This window comes from Oncorhynchus keta, chromosome 13, assembly GCF_023373465.1.
Source record: "Oncorhynchus keta strain PuntledgeMale-10-30-2019 chromosome 13, Oket_V2, whole genome shotgun sequence".
Classification (NCBI taxonomy): Eukaryota; Metazoa; Chordata; class Actinopteri; order Salmoniformes; family Salmonidae; genus Oncorhynchus; species Oncorhynchus keta.
In genome coordinates, this window is record NC_068433.1 from 9,918,149 (window position 1) to 9,936,130 (window position 17,982).

A 17,982-nucleotide genomic window follows, 5' to 3' on the forward strand; every position below is an offset into this window, starting at 1 on the left:
TCTGGTACACTTCACAGTGATTCTGGTATTCTTCAGTGATTCCGGTACTCTTCACAGTGATTCTGGTACTCTTCACAGTGATTCTGGTATTATTCACAGTGATTCTGGTATTGTTCACAGTGATTCTGGTACCCTTCACAGTGATTCTGGTACACTTCACAGTGATTCTGTTACACTTCACAGTGATTCTGGTACTCTTCACAGTGATTCTCGTACACTTCACAGTGATTCTGGTACACTTCACAGTGATTCTGGTACTCTTCACAGTGATTCTGGTATTCTTCACAGTGATTCTGGTATAGTTCACAGTGATTATGTTAGTGTTCACAGTGATTCTGGTACTCTTCACAGTGATTCTGGTACTCTTCACAGTGATTCTGGTACACTTCACAGTGATTCTGGTACTCTTCACAGTGATTCTGGTATTCTTCACAGTGATTCTGGTACTCTTCACAGTGATTCTGGTACTCTTCACAGTGATTCTGGTACACTTCACAGTGATGCTGGTACTCTTCAAAGTGATTCTGGTATTCTTCACAGTGATTCTGGTATTCTTCACAGTGATTCTGGTACACTTCACAGTGATTCTGGTACACTTCACAGTGATTCTGGTACACTTCACAGTGATTATGTTAGTGTTCACAATGATGTTGGTACTGTTCACAGTGATTCTGGTACTCTTCACAGTGATTCTGGTATACTTCACAGTGATTCTGGTATACTTCAAAGTGATTCTGGTACTCTTCACAGTGATTCTGGTACTCTTCACAGTGATTCTGGTACTCTTCACAGTGATTCTGGTACTCTTCACAGTGATTCTGGTACTCTTCACAGTGATTCTGGTACTCTTCACAGTGATTCTGGTACACTTCACAGTGATTCTGGTATTCTTCACAGTGATTCTGGTATTGTTCACAGTGATTCTGGTACTCTTCAAAGTGATTCTGGTACTCTTCACAGTGATTCTGGTACTCTTCACAGTGATTCTGGTACTCTTCACAGTGATTCTGGTATTATTCATAGTGATTCTGGTATTGTTCACAGTGATTCTGGTACACTTCACAGTGATTCTGGTGTTCTTCACATTGATTCTGGTACTCTTCACAGTGATTCTGGTACTCTTCACAGTGATTCTGGTACTCTTCACAGTGTTTCTGGTATTCTTCACAGTGATTCTGGTCTAGTTCACAGTGATTCTGTTAGTGTTCACATAGATTCTGGTACACTTCACAGTGATTCTGGTATTGTTCACAGTGATTCTGGTACTCTTCATAGTGATTCTGGTACTCTTCACAGTGATTCTGGTATTCTTCACAGTGATTCTGGTATTCTTCACAGTGATTCTATTATTCTTCACAGTGATTCTGGTATTCTTCACAGTGATTCTGGTATTCTTCACAGTGATTCTGGTACTCTTCACAGTGATTCTGGTATTCTTCACAGTGATTCTGGTATTCTTCACAGTGATTCTGGTACTCTTCAGTGATTCTGGTACACTTCACAGTGATTCTGGTACACTTCAAAGCGATTCTGGTATACTTCACAGTGATTCTGGTATTCTTCACAGTGATTCTGGTATTCTTCACAGTGATTCTGGTACTCTTCACAGTGATTCTGGTATTCTTCACAGTGATTCTGGTATTCTTCACAGTGATTCTGGTATTCTTCACAGTGATTCTGGTACTCTTCACATTGATTCTGGTATTATTCATAGTGATTCTGGTATTATTCATAGTGATTCTTGTATTGTTCACAGTGATTCTGGTATTCTTCACAGTGATTCTGGTACACTTCACAGTGATTCTGGTATTGTTCACAGTGATTCTGGTACTATTCACAGTGATTATGGTACACTTCACAGTGATTCTGGTACTCTTCACAGTGATTCTGGTACTCTTCACAGTGATTCTGGTACACTTCACAGTGATTCTGGTATTCTTCAGTGATTCCGGTACTCTTCACAGTGATTCTGGTACTCTTCACAGTGATTCTGGTATTATTCACAGTGATTCTGGTATTGTTCACAGTGATTCTGGTACCCTTCACAGTGATTCTGGTACACTTCACAGTGATTCTGTTACACTTCACAGTGATTCTGGTACTCTTCACAGTGATTCTCGTACACTTCACAGTGATTCTGGTACACTTCACAGTGATTCTGGTACTCTTCACAGTGATTCTGGTATTCTTCACAGTGATTCTGGTATAGTTCACAGTGATTATGTTAGTGTTCACAATGATTCTGGTACTCTTCACAGTGATTCTGGTACTCTTCACAGTGATTCTGGTACACTTCACAGTGATTCTGGTACGCTTCACAGTGATTCTGGTATTCTTCACAGTGATTCTGGTACTCTTCACAGTGATTCTGGTACTCTTCACAGTGATTCTGGTACACTTCACAGTGATTCTGGTACTCTTCAAAGTGATTCTGGTATTCTTCACAGTGATTCTGGTATTCTTCACAGTGATTCTGGTACACTTCACAGTGATTCTGGTACACTTCACAGTGATTCTGGTACACTTCACAGTGATTATGTTAGTGTTCACAATGATGTTGGTACTGTTCACAGTGATTCTGGTACTCTTCACAGTGATTATGGTATACTTCAAAGTGATTCTGGTATACTTCAAAGTGATTCTGGTACTCTTCACAGTGATTCTGGTACTCTTCACAGTGATTCTGGTACTCTTCACAGTGATTCTGGTACTCTTCACAGTGATTCTGGTACTCTTCACAGTGATTCTGGTACTCTTCACAGTGATTCTGGTACTCTTCACAGTGATTCTGGTACTCTTCACAGTGATTCTGGTACACTTCAAAGTGATTCTGGTATTCTTCACAGTGATTCTGGTACTCTTCACAGTGATTCTGGTACTCTTCACAGTGATTCTGGTACTCTTCACAGTGATTCTGGTACTCTTCACAGTGATTCTGGTTCTTTTCACAGTGATTATGGTACTCTTCACAGTGATTCTGGTATTGTTCACAGTGATTCTGGTACTCTTCAAAGTGATTCTGGTACTCTTCACAGTGATTCTGGTACTCTTCACAGTGATTCTGGTATTGTTCACAGTGATTCTGGTACTCTTCAAAGTGATTCTGGTACTCTTCACAGTGATTCTGGTACCCTTCACAGTAATCCTGGTATTATTCATAGTGATTCTGGTATTGTTCACAGTGATTCTGGTACACTTCACAGTGATGCTGGTACTCTTCAAAGTGATTCTGGTATTCTTCACAGTGATTCTGGTATTCTTCACAGTGATTCTGGTACACTTCACAGTGATTCTGGTACACTTCACAGTGATTCTGGTACACTTCACAGTGATTATGTTAGTGTTCATAATGATGTTGGTACTGTTCACAGTGATTCTGGTACACTTCACAGTGATTATGGTATACTTCAAAGTGATTCTGGTATTCTTCACAGTGATTATGGTTCTTTTCACAGTGATTATGGTACTCTTCACAGTGATTCTGGTATTGTTCACAGTGATTCTGGTACTCTTCAAAGTGATTCTGGTACTCTTCACAGTGATTCTGGTACTTTTCACAGTGATTCTGGTACTCTTCACAGTAATTCTGGTATTATTCATAGTGATTCTGGTATTGTTCACAGTGATTCTGGTACACTTCACAGTGATTCTGGTACTCTTCACAGTGATTCTGGTATTCTTCACAGTGATTCTGGTATTCTTCACAGTGATTCTGGTACTCTTCACAGTGATTCTGGTACTCTTCACAGTGATTCTGGTATTCTTCACAGTGATTCTGGTCTATTTCACAGTGATTCTGTTAGTGTTCACGTAGATTCTGGTACTCTTCACAGTGATGCTGGTATTGTTCACAGTGATTCTGGTACTCTTCATAGTGATTCTGGTACTCTTCACAGTGATTCTGCTATTCTTCACAGTGATTCTGGTACTCTTCACAGTGATTCTGGTACTCTTCACAGTGATTCTGGTACTCTTCACAGTAATTCTGGTATTGTTCACAGTGATTCTGGTTATTTTCACAGTGATTCTGGTACACTTCACAGTGATTATGGTACTCTTCACAGTGATTCTGGTACTCTTCACAGTGATTCTGGTACACTTCACAGTGATTCTGGTATTCTTCACAGTGATTCTGGTACTCTTCACAGTGATTTTGGTACTCCTCACAGTGACTCTGGTAGCTTTCACAGTGATTCTGGTACCTTTCACAGTGATTCTGGTAATCTTCACAGTGACTCTGTTATTGTTCACAGTGATTCTGGTACGCTTCACAGTGATTCTGGTACTCCTCATAGTGATTCTGGTATTCTTCACAGTGATTCTGGTATTCTTCACAGTGATTCTGGTATTCTTCACAGTGATTCTGGTATTGTTCACAGTGATGCCCTCCAGTGCCAGGGGTACTACATGAGGCTGGGATTCATCAGTAGCGCCCCCTGTATGATCGGAAAACCTCGCGGCCGCTATTGTCCTAGTCCTCATGATCCCAGAGCATTGAGAGGATTAGATATTGTATTTTTTTTGCCTCATTTCCCCTTAAACACACAGTCAAACACACACTAAGATACACACTAAGATACACACACACACACACACGCAAACGCATACGCATACGCACACATACACACACACACACACACATGCCTAACTGCCGAGGCAAGAAAGCTGGATTTGTGGTGTTATGTTAGCCATTTTACCCATTGGCATTAGCCCGATAAGCTGCATCCTGTCAGTTTCCTCCAGGTTGGCACCAAAAAGTGTATGAATCCTCTGAGACCTTCATTATCATTATTTATGAAGATCATTATTTTGCAACTGTCTATGCTGTGGTTTTTTCTGAATTTCCTGATGCAAAACTAGCAGGCATCCTTCCCTGAGTAACATCTCTTCGTGCGCCTTATTGCTAATTAAAGATGTGTGAACTCTCTCTAAGAAGTGATGCTGACAAGCATTTGGTTAAATCTTTCCAACATTTAATCGTATCTACTAATTGGTTTAATGTACAGTGAAATAGGGCTGCTGATTTCTCTTAAATGGAAAGTGAGGAGGATTTCTCCTTTTTTTTGTGGAATTGCCGTCAAGTCGGGTTAAAAGCTTAAATAGAAGGAACAAACAGGGATTCGCTAAGCTGGAAATGAAATCTGAAGAGGTCTGGTTGCAAAAGCTACTCGTTTATAACTGCATGGTGTGTGGACTGATGGCAAAGACCCAAAAGTGAGAATGAGAACAGGTTTTCATCTACCAGTAACATGCTGTGTTACTGATCCGTAACATATTAAACAATACAAGTATTCAAATGCTTCAGTTTGTACCGACTTAGAGTCAAGAAACTGTTTTGTATCAGGATTGTGTGTTTTGAAGGCACTGGGAGAAAAAAAAACTCATATGCTTGGAGGAGCAAGAAAATTGCTTGCTAAAATTAGCTTGACCTTTCACCTCTCCCAGTTAGAAAATGGTGCTTAATGAAGCATTACAGGATGATGGCATGGACGTACATAAGCCCCCTCAGGCTTAGTGTTTGGAACATAGCAATCCTAAAATACTGCACAACTGCAGCCATTTAAACAACTGATCCAACACAAGACATTGCAGGCTCAGCTTTGGGAGCACTTTCAAAGAAATATTCCCATCCTTCCTCAGACCTCTCTATGTCATAACTGTAGCCACACAGATATTTCGAAACATGTTTGACATATCCCAGAATACATTGTGTTTTACCATCCACATTCAACTGAATTATTGGCCCTTTAGTCCTTTCTTCTTGACCCGGCTCACTTCAAGGATTCCAGGAATGGGGAGGATACAGTACACTAACTGTAATACATGTTCTGGTCTGTAAACCACAGCTAACTCCAGGCCCCCATTCATTCACCACCATTATGTCCAATTCATTCTTCAATTCATTCCTGGCTGACTGTCACGGCGTGGACATGAAAGTCCCAGTACAGAGAGGTGCCTCCGGGCTACACTCTTCATACAGTGGGACTTTCAAACACACTGACGGCTAGATTAACTCAGCCCAGTCCCCAGTGAAGGGGGCTGCTGCCCTACATAAGCATAATGAGCCTAAACGATGGCCATTCACACAGACAGACAATGGGCAAAGCACTCAAGACACGCTGCTCGCCGGCCATGAGGATTAAGGGACGTCATTATTTGATGGTGTTTGGCTAATTATGACTTTAGGTGAATGTGAAGTGGATTGTAAGCCCTCCAGGCACATAAACAGTGGAATAAGGAGGATTCATGTACTTTAATTTAGGATGCAATCCTCTATATAACACCCATAGGAATCCAGCAAATATTGGAGATGCTATTGGGACTCATACATAATTTATTTTACTCGAATTACTCGCACCATCCACAGTTCTTCTACCTCTTTTTCAGTGTGACTCATTTTGATACACGCCTTGAAATTACAATGATTATTACGCTGATTTGTGAAAACAGAAAGGCAAGCAAGCCCTTTGCTAATATACAGTATCACTGGGGGGAAAAAAGAATGTTGAAATATGCTTCTGATAAGGCCCATGGAAACTCAGCAGCAAGCGAAGCATTGCTTTATGGGTCCCTCAACTCTGTCACTCTCTGTTGCTGGTGGTTCTCCCTCACAACACTTTGGTCTGGACACAGCGCTAACCATCAAGTTTCACAACCGTAACATCTCCAGACACAATGTCGCTGACCAAAAAGAGAAAGAAAGAAAATAAAAAAAGAAGATAAAAGGACTCCAGGGGCTAAATGGAAACCCTACTTCTATTTGTGAGGTGTCATGGCTGAGAGAGAGGAGAGGAGGCACAGGTGTCAGACCTCACTGAGAAGAGGGAGGAGAGTGGTGTTAAACTCGTCTCCCTGGTGGACGATTATAATACACACACACACACACACACACACACACACACACACACACACACACACACACACACACACACACACACACACACACACACACACACACACACACACACAGACAGAGTCCGTGTGTGCACAAAGGAATGTGACCAGGTGGAAATGATGGGGGTCTATGTGAGCCTAGGGGACAAGGCTGTGGTACTGACAGTATTTATACCTTAGCTCAGTGTTTCCCAAACTAGGGGTCGCGATCCCCATCTGATTAGAACATTCGCTTACAAGAGAAACTCTCAAATAAAATGGTATGCCCCTTACACTGACAGATAAGACACTCGAGAACACATATGTGCCCACAAGAGGACAGGACCAGGCACTAAATCAGACTGGGGGGGGGGGGAAGAACATCACTAATGATGCTTTATTTTTCTACACAGAAGATCATACAAAATTATTTCCTTTTACTAGATGACTTTCTGAATTCCCCAATACTTTTTCGGATGCATTACAGTCGCTTCAAACCATACTGTCTTCAGATTGAAATACTGTCAAGAGTAACTGTCAGACGGATTTGTAATATGCTGTCATTTGCCTCCAAACAACAACAAAAGTAAACATTGGCCTTTGATTACATAACTTTTTTTTCACATGGTGGGGGTCACACAATTTTTCCAATATCATAATGGGGTCCCGGGCCAAAAAAAGTTGGGGACCCTTGCCTTACCTACTCTGTTGTAATGGTAGGAGAGGAGACTTTTTCAAACCACAGTTCACTAGCTGACTTATTTCAATCTTTAGCGAGGCTATTGCTGCACAACAATGGACACATTTACCAAAATTCAATGTGTGGCTACTGTTGTCTGTTGTAAAATGGGTTTCTGAAAAAAGGCTTAAGGGCTAACTGTAGGCTGTTCATAAAATACCGTTTCTGTGGAGACACAGACAGAAATGTTTGTGTGAAATAAGATTGGGCAGTGTGTGAGAGAGAAACAGAGGGAGGAGAGGAAAGATGGTGTGTGGTGGTGGAGGGAGAGATGTCCTGAGAGAAAGAGAGATGAACTTAGATTAGGAGGAGGAAAAATGAGCACGGGCAAATGAGAGGAGCAGAGGAGGGATGGAGGAGAGCGACTGAGAAAGGAGAGCAGGAAGAGAGCGGGGTGAGAGAAAGTCAATGCAGTCAATGTATAATGGATGATGAATATATGTGTCCTATGGTGACCAATAGGTTCTGTCTGTGCTCCTTTGCACCAGGCTACAGCCAGTGTAATTTGAGCGTGATAGGCCATCAAACAAGCCCACTCAATCACCCTCGCCCACAGCAGTATCAGACATACACAAGCTAAACCCTGCCTACCATTATCTTGAGGCACAGATTGCAGCTCTACACCACCATGGTCCTCAAGCCAAGGGAATGAGGTTATTCATATAGGTGCTTTCGTTGATGACATATTTGTTGGAGTAGGCCTAGAAAATAGCTTTGGCCTCCTCTCAGTCCTTAACAGTTTTAGGAGGCAAGACGTATCATGTCCCCTTGAGAGAGACAATGCCTTGTCGCTGACACTTCCAGTTCCTGTTTTGCACGTTGCTATATGCTGTTGGACGTGTTTTTAGCGTTATTTTTACGAGAAGCTGTCAATTTCTGTAATGACATCCGAGGTGAAAATTGTCTGTGAAAGATACAAAGTGTGCATTTCATTTACACATACATACATACATACATACATACATACATACATACATACATACATACATATATATATATATATATACATAAATGTATCACCGCAATTCATTATCACGGTCATATTTCCATAAACATATGAGTTTTCTATATCATTCATATCAATCTGACTGTTGTCTGTTTATCTCTCTGTGTTGCTATCTCGTCATGCATATCTTCATTCACTTGTTATCTGTCTATGTGTGTTGAAGGTATGCAAATGTGTCCAATGATAACAAAAAGCCTGACAGGTTTCTGTTGGTAATAACAAAAACTGACAGGAATCCATTCGTTTTATCTGCGAGTTGCTTTATTCTTTGAGATGCATGCTATCCCCTAAAGGTGACATCCTCGTATACAAACCAAATAGCACCTGACAACTGCCTCGTTCATTTGCTGCAAGTGTTTATTCCAGTCGTTGAGAACAACAAGCATCTCAGATCTCCGTCGAAAAATAAAACTGTAAACGCTGTAAAAAACAAAAAAAAAGAATTTAAAAAAAGAAAGTGTAGCAATCGCCCAAGGCCCTCTTTGTTTAATCTCAACGGGGTATAATATAATACATACACACCGTCACCATTTCTTATCTTATATCAGCAGTCGCTTTAAGTATTTCTGCAAACCTTGAGGCGGTGAATTATAAATCAATGGTAAACAAGATGACAATCAGACGAGTGTTGTTGCAAAGGAGACTAATGAAAGCGCCCAGCCTCGTCAATGACCTGGAGATTCACTAGGATAGACATGATAGTGACTCTAAACAGTCATGAACATAACAACCGCGTGGGGATCTCTTTCTCATGCTGGTGATGCCTTACCGAGCTGGCCAATACAAGATAAGATGGCCGCTGTGAAGGCGATGAGATGGGTTTCTTTGTCTATTCCCTTCCATTATGGAAACTTCTTCCCCTATTTTAATCTTGGTAGAGTTTGCTTTTATCGACAGTGGAGATTCTCATTGGATCCCAGAAAGGGATAGTGCTGTCTGTGAGAGCTTGCAGGCCTATTCCCTACGGTAATTCACATTTAAGTGCAAATATGTGCTACAACCTTTCTTCTGAATAAATTAGCATGTTTGCCATTGTTATTTTCTACTTTAGAGGACCTTAGAATGATCAAAGCACGGAGTTTGTTTGAAGAATGATACATACAGCATATTTTAGGCTAACAAGAAATTAAGATTCTCCTACATCTGTTGGGATTCCTTTCCCCCATTTAATTTATTAAATGTGAACTGTCAGCTTTTTTTATTTGTTGATTATTGTGTTTACAACCAATGTTACGGGTTCTGAAAAGTGTTTGCCTCACAAATGAGAGCATCATTATCTCTGATTGACATGTTAAATTACCTCATTATTATCCCTAATTGGAGCCTCGATTGCGAGGAACCCCGGAAATAATTGAAAGAGAGGGGGTAATTTCCTGTAAATAAACTGGCAGCGAGACGTTGACGAATGCTCAGTAGCACCTTCTAGCTACACAAATCACGACCAGTCACTGTTCAAATGACGTCATATGTGCGACTAGTTAGGCCGAATGGCACCTTACATATATCAACGTTTTTTGTTCTATACCTCCTCTTCACCTCTCACAAATACAGAACATCATCAACATTATTATGCCCATAATGCCTGGTTTTTAAATTGGTTAGTAGTACTGGGCCTTGCACATATTTATCTAACAGCATGTAAAGCATGGTATGTTGTTCGCAGTTATCCTAAAATATTTCAACAGTAGGCCAGACGAGGTGTGGTATATGGCCAGTATAGCATGGCTAATGGCTGTTCATAGGCACGATGCAACGCTTAGTATATTGGCCATGTATCACAAACCCTGAGGATCCTTATTGCTATCAACTGGTTACCAACTGAATTTAGAGCAGTAAAATCAAATGTTTTGTCATACCCCTGGCATACGGTCTGAAATAACATGGCTTTCAGCCAATCAGAATTCAGGGCTCAAAACCACCCAGTTTATAATGATCTTTATAGACATACAAAATCCCCTTCGAGCCTGACTCCTGCTGTCCTATAGTACTTTGGTTGAAAAAACCCTATATCACTATCCTGATTCATGCTCATCCACATTTCTCCAGATTGTAGAATGACTCACCTCGCTCCTAAAAGTAATGTGTGAGTGAGAGCTTGCTGCTGCCCTGCACTCCTGGCAAACATGGCAGGGTAGGATTTTAATCACTCTGTGCCTGTGGAAAGGCACCTGTTTTTTGGGGTGGTGGTGGTGGTTGGTGGGGGGCAATACTCAAGAGTGATTAAGATAGAGACTGAGTCATGGCAGCTGCCTGAGGGGGGGGGAACTAACAGAGAGAGATGGAGGGAGGGGAGGAGAAAAGGAGAGAGGGAGGGAGGGAGGGACGGAGAGGTAGGGAGAGGGGAGAGGAAGAGGGAGAGACCCGGCCTGCACTCAGCACATTCCACTGACAACGCACTACAGCGGCAGCACGGTGTGCCATGGACTCATAAATCACTGATTTAGTTAATTTACATTTCAGGGAAACCCTCTCCCCGCAGGCCACATAGGTTGTTTTAGTTAACCATCCCCTGAATATATCAATTACTGCAGAATGGCAGAGGCTTCTCCATTGAGTGGGAAAAGAACTCAGGACTAAATATGAAAATATCACATTTAGATGTTGCACCAAGAGTCCTGCTTGTGCTTGTAACAAGTTCATTTAGGCCATGTTATTAAACTCTTCTTGATTGATACGATGTTCAGATCCATAAAGACTGGAAGAGGAGATAATCTATTTTGGTGAAGGGTGAAACCTTAATGTTCTCTGTAGTACACTTGTGTGCCTTCCGGGAGAGGACTGAAATTGGAGGGTCCCTCTGTGACAACTGACAAATATTTCCTGTTGACATCACTCAGTCTTGATCGGAGAAGGAGAGAAAGACACAGAGAGAGAGAGAGAGAGAGAAAGACAGAGAGAGAGAGAGAGAGAGAGAGAGAGAGAGAGAAAGACAGAGAGAGAGAGAGAGAGAGAGAGAGAGAGAGAGAGAGAGAGAGAGAGAGAGAGAGAGAGAGAGAGAGAGAGAGTGATGAGTTCGCCTTAGAACAGAAAATGACAAATGACACAGCAGCGCATAAGAGGTTAACATTGTGCATGAAGAGGCAACGTAAATAAACATTGACGTTGGCCCAGTGGCCTGGTGACTCGGCGGCCCAGTGGCCCAGTGGCCTGGAGACTCGGCGGCCCAGTGGCCCAGTGGCCTGGTGACTCGGTGGCCTCGAGGCCTAGAGTCCCGGTGGCATTTTGGCCCAGCAGCCCCTCCCTTTTACACTTCCAGTCCATACAGACAGAGCTATATGTGAATACACACAAGCACTGTAAAACTCTAGGTACAGTGGTCCTGTGTGCTTCTCAATAAATATGATACCCTTTCCCTCAGGCTCTCCCTAATTCCACTACTTCCTGAGTTCCCATAGGCTGGCTAACAGGATTATGTTGCTGAACCACAGACAGAATATATGGAGCTTTGTGATTGGAGAGGAGGGTGTTTACAGCCCATGTATTTCCCTAGTTACCTTGTTAAGACGGCTAAGAGCAGGGCTGTGGTGTGGACTCGATATCAATAACAGTTCCATATTGTTGTGATATGCTACATAGTCAGAACTTAAACGAGGAACTCAAATAACATTTCAAATCAAATTTTACTGGTCACATGCACTGAATAAAACAATTGTAGATTTTACTATGAACTGCTTACTTACGAGCTCATTCCCAACAATGCAGAGTTAACCCCTTAATACCTCTTGAAGCAAGGGGGCAGTATTTTGATGTTTGGATAAAAAATGTTCCCAAAGTAAACTGCCTATTTCTCAGGCACAGAAGGTAGAATATGCATATAATTGGCAGATTAGGATAGAAAACACTATAAAGTTTCCAAAACTGTCAAAATATTGTCTGTGAGTATAACAGAACTGAAATTGCAGGCAAAAACCTGAGAAAAATCCAACCAGGAAGTGATGTTATTTTGAAACCTCTCTGTTCCACCTACCTTCCATTTAAAGGGATATAAACCAGATTCCTTTCCCTATAGTTTCCACAAGTTGTGAACAGTCTTTTAGTCATAGTTTCAGGCTTTTATTCTGAAAAATGAGCGAGAATGATCACTTCGCGTCAGTGGATAGCTGGGTGTCCCCAGAGTTTTGCATGCGCGAGCAGCTTGGAGCAGACCTTTTCTCTCTCTCTCCTATCGAAAAAGCCACCATCCGGTTGAAATATTATTGATTATTTATTGTAAAAGCAACCTGAGGATTGATTATAAAAAATGTTTGACATGTTTCTACGAACTTTACGGCTGCTATTTGGAATTTGTCTGCCCGTCGTGACCTGCACGAGCCTGTGGATTACTCAACAAAACCCGCCAACCAAATGGAGGTTTTTGGATATAAAAGTAATCTTTATCGAACAAAACAAACATTTATTGTGGAACTGGGAGTCTCATGAGTGCAAACATCCAAAGATCATCAGAGGTAAGTGATTAATGTCATTGCTTTTCTGACTTTCGTGACCAATCTACTTTGCTGCTAGCTGTAATGTTTTGTCTGCAGAGAGAGCTGTCCTTACATACGCTTGGTTTGCTTTCGCTGTAAAGCTTTTTAGAAATATGACATGCCAGGTGGATTAGCAACAAGCTAAGCCATGTTTTTTTGTATATTGCACTTGTGATTTCATGAAAATTTAATATTTTTTGTAATTTCATTTGAATTTGGCGCTCTGCAATTCAGTGGATGTTGATGAAAATGATCCTGCTGAAGGGATCGGTGGGCCAAGAGGTCGATGTCCGTTTTTTTTTGTATTAAATGCATCTTAAATGCCGCAGCCGACTATTGGATGTCGCACTTCCACATCTGGATGCAACCAGCCTGAAAATAATGTCCAGTAGAAACTGGAGTCATTTTCAATATTCTTAGCAATGATTTAGGAATCATTGTGAGTAATTATTAGCTAGGTTGTTGTTTGCCTTTTGAAATGTAACTTCAGTTTATGAAAATAACGAGCTAGCCAGCTACTTAGCCTTGTTGCCCAAAGTTATAAGCAGCCAGCTAGCTGTATCTGGCTAGTGAGGTTTGTGTTGTGAAGCTAGCCACAATAAGGATTAGCCACGATAGTGGAATTTGCGGTTCGCCTTCAAAATAAAGGTCCCTCTTTGAAAGTGACTCAGACGGTTACAATTAGTGGAATCATGTCATATTTAGTCTCGATAATGTTAAACAAGGAAGGAATGTGGAGCAATTAAATGGTTTATCAGTCTACTTGGTGACACCCACAGGACACAACTGTGAAGATTTTACACAAATATCATAGTTAGCTAACGCCCTTTTGTACATTGCGCTGTAACGTACAATTGACCTTATTTTAGCGCCTCAAAAATGTAATAATTCCAGGTCAACTGTAATATGAATACCACTGTAAAGCACAATTTCTCCACTTTCCAGCAAAATCCATGACGAGACCTTCATGCTGCCCGTCTCTGCATGATTGAGGAAGGAAATGCGCTTCGTCGGGTCTTTTTAAAAATGGCGGGTGGAGAAGTGAAACCTACCGTGTGATAGGCAAAGGGGGAGATAAGCAGTGTGGGGAACTTATCACCTCTAAAATGTAAATAAAACACTATAATGAGTTTATATAATGTGTCATTACATACCTATTTGAAGGTTTGTGTGTAATTTGAATATTTGTTTTTAGGGCGGGGCTAAAATTATCTTTAGAAGTAAACAGCGGCTGTCGCGGCTTTTGAGCGCCATGATGGCTTGCAGTGATGACGCAAAAAATGAATGCATTCAGTTGTACAACTGACCAGGTATCCCCTTTAACCCTTACCCTGTCCTTTTCTTGTTTTCAATCTGCGAGAGAAGCACCACACCTGGTGGAGAGAGGCTGTACGACACAGAATGAGTTGCTTTATGAATGCTGTATGTTTACCTCATGACATGTCACAATTTAGCGTACAGCGTCAGAGGGGTCCGTTTTTTCAACTTTTCTCCAATTCTATCGGGCCATTACCATGTCAATCAATGCTTGAATAAACTTGAATGAAATGTCCCTTTTTCAGGACCCTGTCTTTCAATGATAATTCATAAAAATTCAAATAACTTCACAGATCTTCATTGTAAAGGGTTTAAACACTGTTTCCCATGGTTGTTCAATGAACCACAAGTAATTAATGAACATGCACCTGTGGAACGGTTGTTTAGACACTAACAGCTTAGGTAGGCAATTAAGGTCAGTTATGAAAACTTAGGACACTAAAGAGGCCTTTCTACTGACTCTAAAAAACAACAAAAGAAAAATGCCCTGTGTCCCTGCTCACCTGCGTGAACGTGCCTTAGGCATGCTGCAAGGAGGCATGAGGACTGCAGATGTGTCCACGCCTAAGAAAGCGCTACAGGGAGACACAACGGACTGCTGATATTCCTCGCAGTGACAGACCACGTCTAATAACACCTGCACAGGATCGGTATATGCGAACTTCACACCTGCGGGACAGCTAGAGGATGGCAACAACAACTGCCCGAGTTACACCAGGAACGCACAATCCCTCCATCAGTGCTCAGACCATCCGCAATAGGCTGAGAGAGGCTGGACTGAGGGCATGTAGGCCTGTTGTAAGACAGGTCCTCACCAGACATCACAGGCAACAACAATGCCTATGGGCAAAATCCCACCGTCGCTGGACCAGACAGGACTGGCAAAAAGTGCTCTTCACTGACGGGTCGCAGTTTTGTCTCACCAGGGGTGATGGTCAAATTTGCATGTTTAGTCGAAGGAATGAGTGTTACACCGAAGCCTGTACTCTGGAGCGGGATCGATTTGAAGGTGGAAGGTCCATCATGATCTGGGGCGTTGTGTCACAGCATCACCGGACTGAGCTTGTTGTCATTGCAGGCAATCTCAACACTGTGCATTACAGGGAAGACATCCTCCTCGCTCATGTGGTACCCTTCCTGCAGGCTCATCCTGAAATGACCCTCCAGCATGACAATGCCAACAGCCATACTGCTCGTTCTGTGCGTCATTTCCTGCAAGACAGAAATGTCAGTGTTCTGCCATTGCCATGAAGAGCCTGGATCTCAATCCCATTAAGCACATCTGGGACCTGTTGGATCGGAGGGTGAGGGCTAGGGCCATTCCCCCCAGAAATGTCCGGGAACTTGCAGGTGCCTTGGTGGAAGAGTGGGGTAACATCTCACAGCAAGAACTGGTAAATCTGGTGCAGTCTATGAGGAAGAGATGCACTGCAGTACTTAATGCAGCTGGTGGCCACACCAGATCCTGACTATTACTTCTGATTTTTACCCCCCCTTTGTTCAGGGACACATTATTCCATTTCTGCTAGTCACATGTCTGTTGAACTTGTGCAGTTTGTCTCAGTTGTTGAATCTTGTTATGTTCATACAAATATTTACACATGTTAAGATGGCTGAAAATTAACGTTGTTGACAGTAAATAAACGTTTATTTTTTTGCTGAGTTTAGAAACGTAGTTCACACCCCAAATTTGTACGGAATGGGGTTAGTCAACAGTAGCGTTGTAGCTCTCATCGCGGGACTGTGACTGTGTGAAATCACCTATCCAGTCAGGATATTGTGCATATTGATATTCATATTGCACTGTACAGCTTTAACTAAGGATTGGCGATCAGTGAAATGGGGTATCAGTCTGCATAGTATCCAAGTAATTGTTTTTTTCCATAGTCCTCCTCAGAGTTATCAGGCTCCAAAACACACATGTTGTATTGTTTTTCCTCTGCAATAGCGTTTAATATAAATAGTAGGTTGACTGGTACAATAAATGTGTCTCAATTCACAGTGGTTTCACAGTCTTGCAGTAAGAGTAATGTTCTCTGGGTATCACTGAGTAGACTGATACCCCAAGTCATTGATCCACAATCTATAGGCAAGGCTGTACAGTAAAATAAGTATGCCCCCAATGCAATTCTATCTTGTAATACATCCATTGCGATAAACAGATTTTTGTCAAATTAACAAATTATTGTCTATTGTTGACAATAGCGGCAGGTGCGGCAGGGTAGCCTAGTGGTTAGAGCGTTGGACAAGTAACCAGAAGGTTGCAAGTTCAAATCCCCGAGCTGACAAGGTACCAATCTGTCATTCTGCCCCTGAACAGCAGTTAACCCACTGTTCCTAGGCAGTCATTGAAAATAAGAATTTGCCTAGTTAAATAAAGAAAAAAGAGAAAAAAAAATTATATAACAACATTCTGACCTCGTTTAGCATGATCTATTCAATTACGGCTTATTTACACTGTTTGTATGAATGACATACTTCTACAATTGTGGCTAGGTTCACATGGATCGATTTGACCCCCATTAATCAAATAAGAACTGTCTTAACATTTAGAGGTATCTTAGATGACGACACCTAGCTAGATATAAGTACTTAGCTTACTGTAGCTACTGAAACAGATTGTTGAGGCAGGGAGAGGGGGACGGGCTTGCTGTGTTTTTGTGGAAGAACATTGTTTGCATCCATCAGCTAGCTAGCTATTTTATGACCAGCACAGTCCAGATCTTGAGGGAGGGCAGGTGCGCGAGACAAAACATTACCAGCGTCGTAGCATACGTATCGATGAATCGTTGTAACATATCGCTGTCATGACGTTGCCCTCTTTGGGTGAAGCAAGCCCGTCCCCCTCTCCCTGCCTCAACTAGGCTGCTGTGGTCAGAGAGAGTGTAATGCTTTCTTCTGTGGACGAAGGAGAGGACCAAAGAGTGTGTTCATCATGTTTAATAAAGACGGTAAACGTGAACACTACAAAATACAAAACAACAAATGTGAAAAAAAACTAAACAGTTCCTTCTGGTGCAGACACACCACCCACAAAACCCAACAGGAAACAGGCTACCTAAATATGGTTCCCAATCAGAGACAATGACTAACACCTGCCTCTGATTGAGAACCATATCAAGCCAAACATAGAAACGTGAAAACTAGACACACAAAAACTAGACTAGACACACAACATAGAATGCCCACTCAGCTCACGTCCTGACCAACACTAAAACAAAGAAAACACAAAATAACTCTGGTCAGAACGTGACAGAGAGGTCGTAAATTCCTGAGGAGAAGAGCCTGCCACATGTCCACACAGTATAGAGATAGAGTGAAGTTTCATAGAGAACAAAGGAATTTCTTCCACCTCACAGAACTCGAGGCCCAGAACAAATTTCATGTTCCCGGAAAAGTATAAAAGATCGGTGAAGAATGCAGCTACGAACTGGCCCATTTCTTACAACTTGGGGAAGCTCATGGGAGACGGTGTGGCCACATTACCAGAACGCTGTTTATATAATAGCCTCAGATATGAGGTTTACATCTAATTGTTGTATAAGAGGAATGAGTCAGTATGATACTGTTTACACAATTTT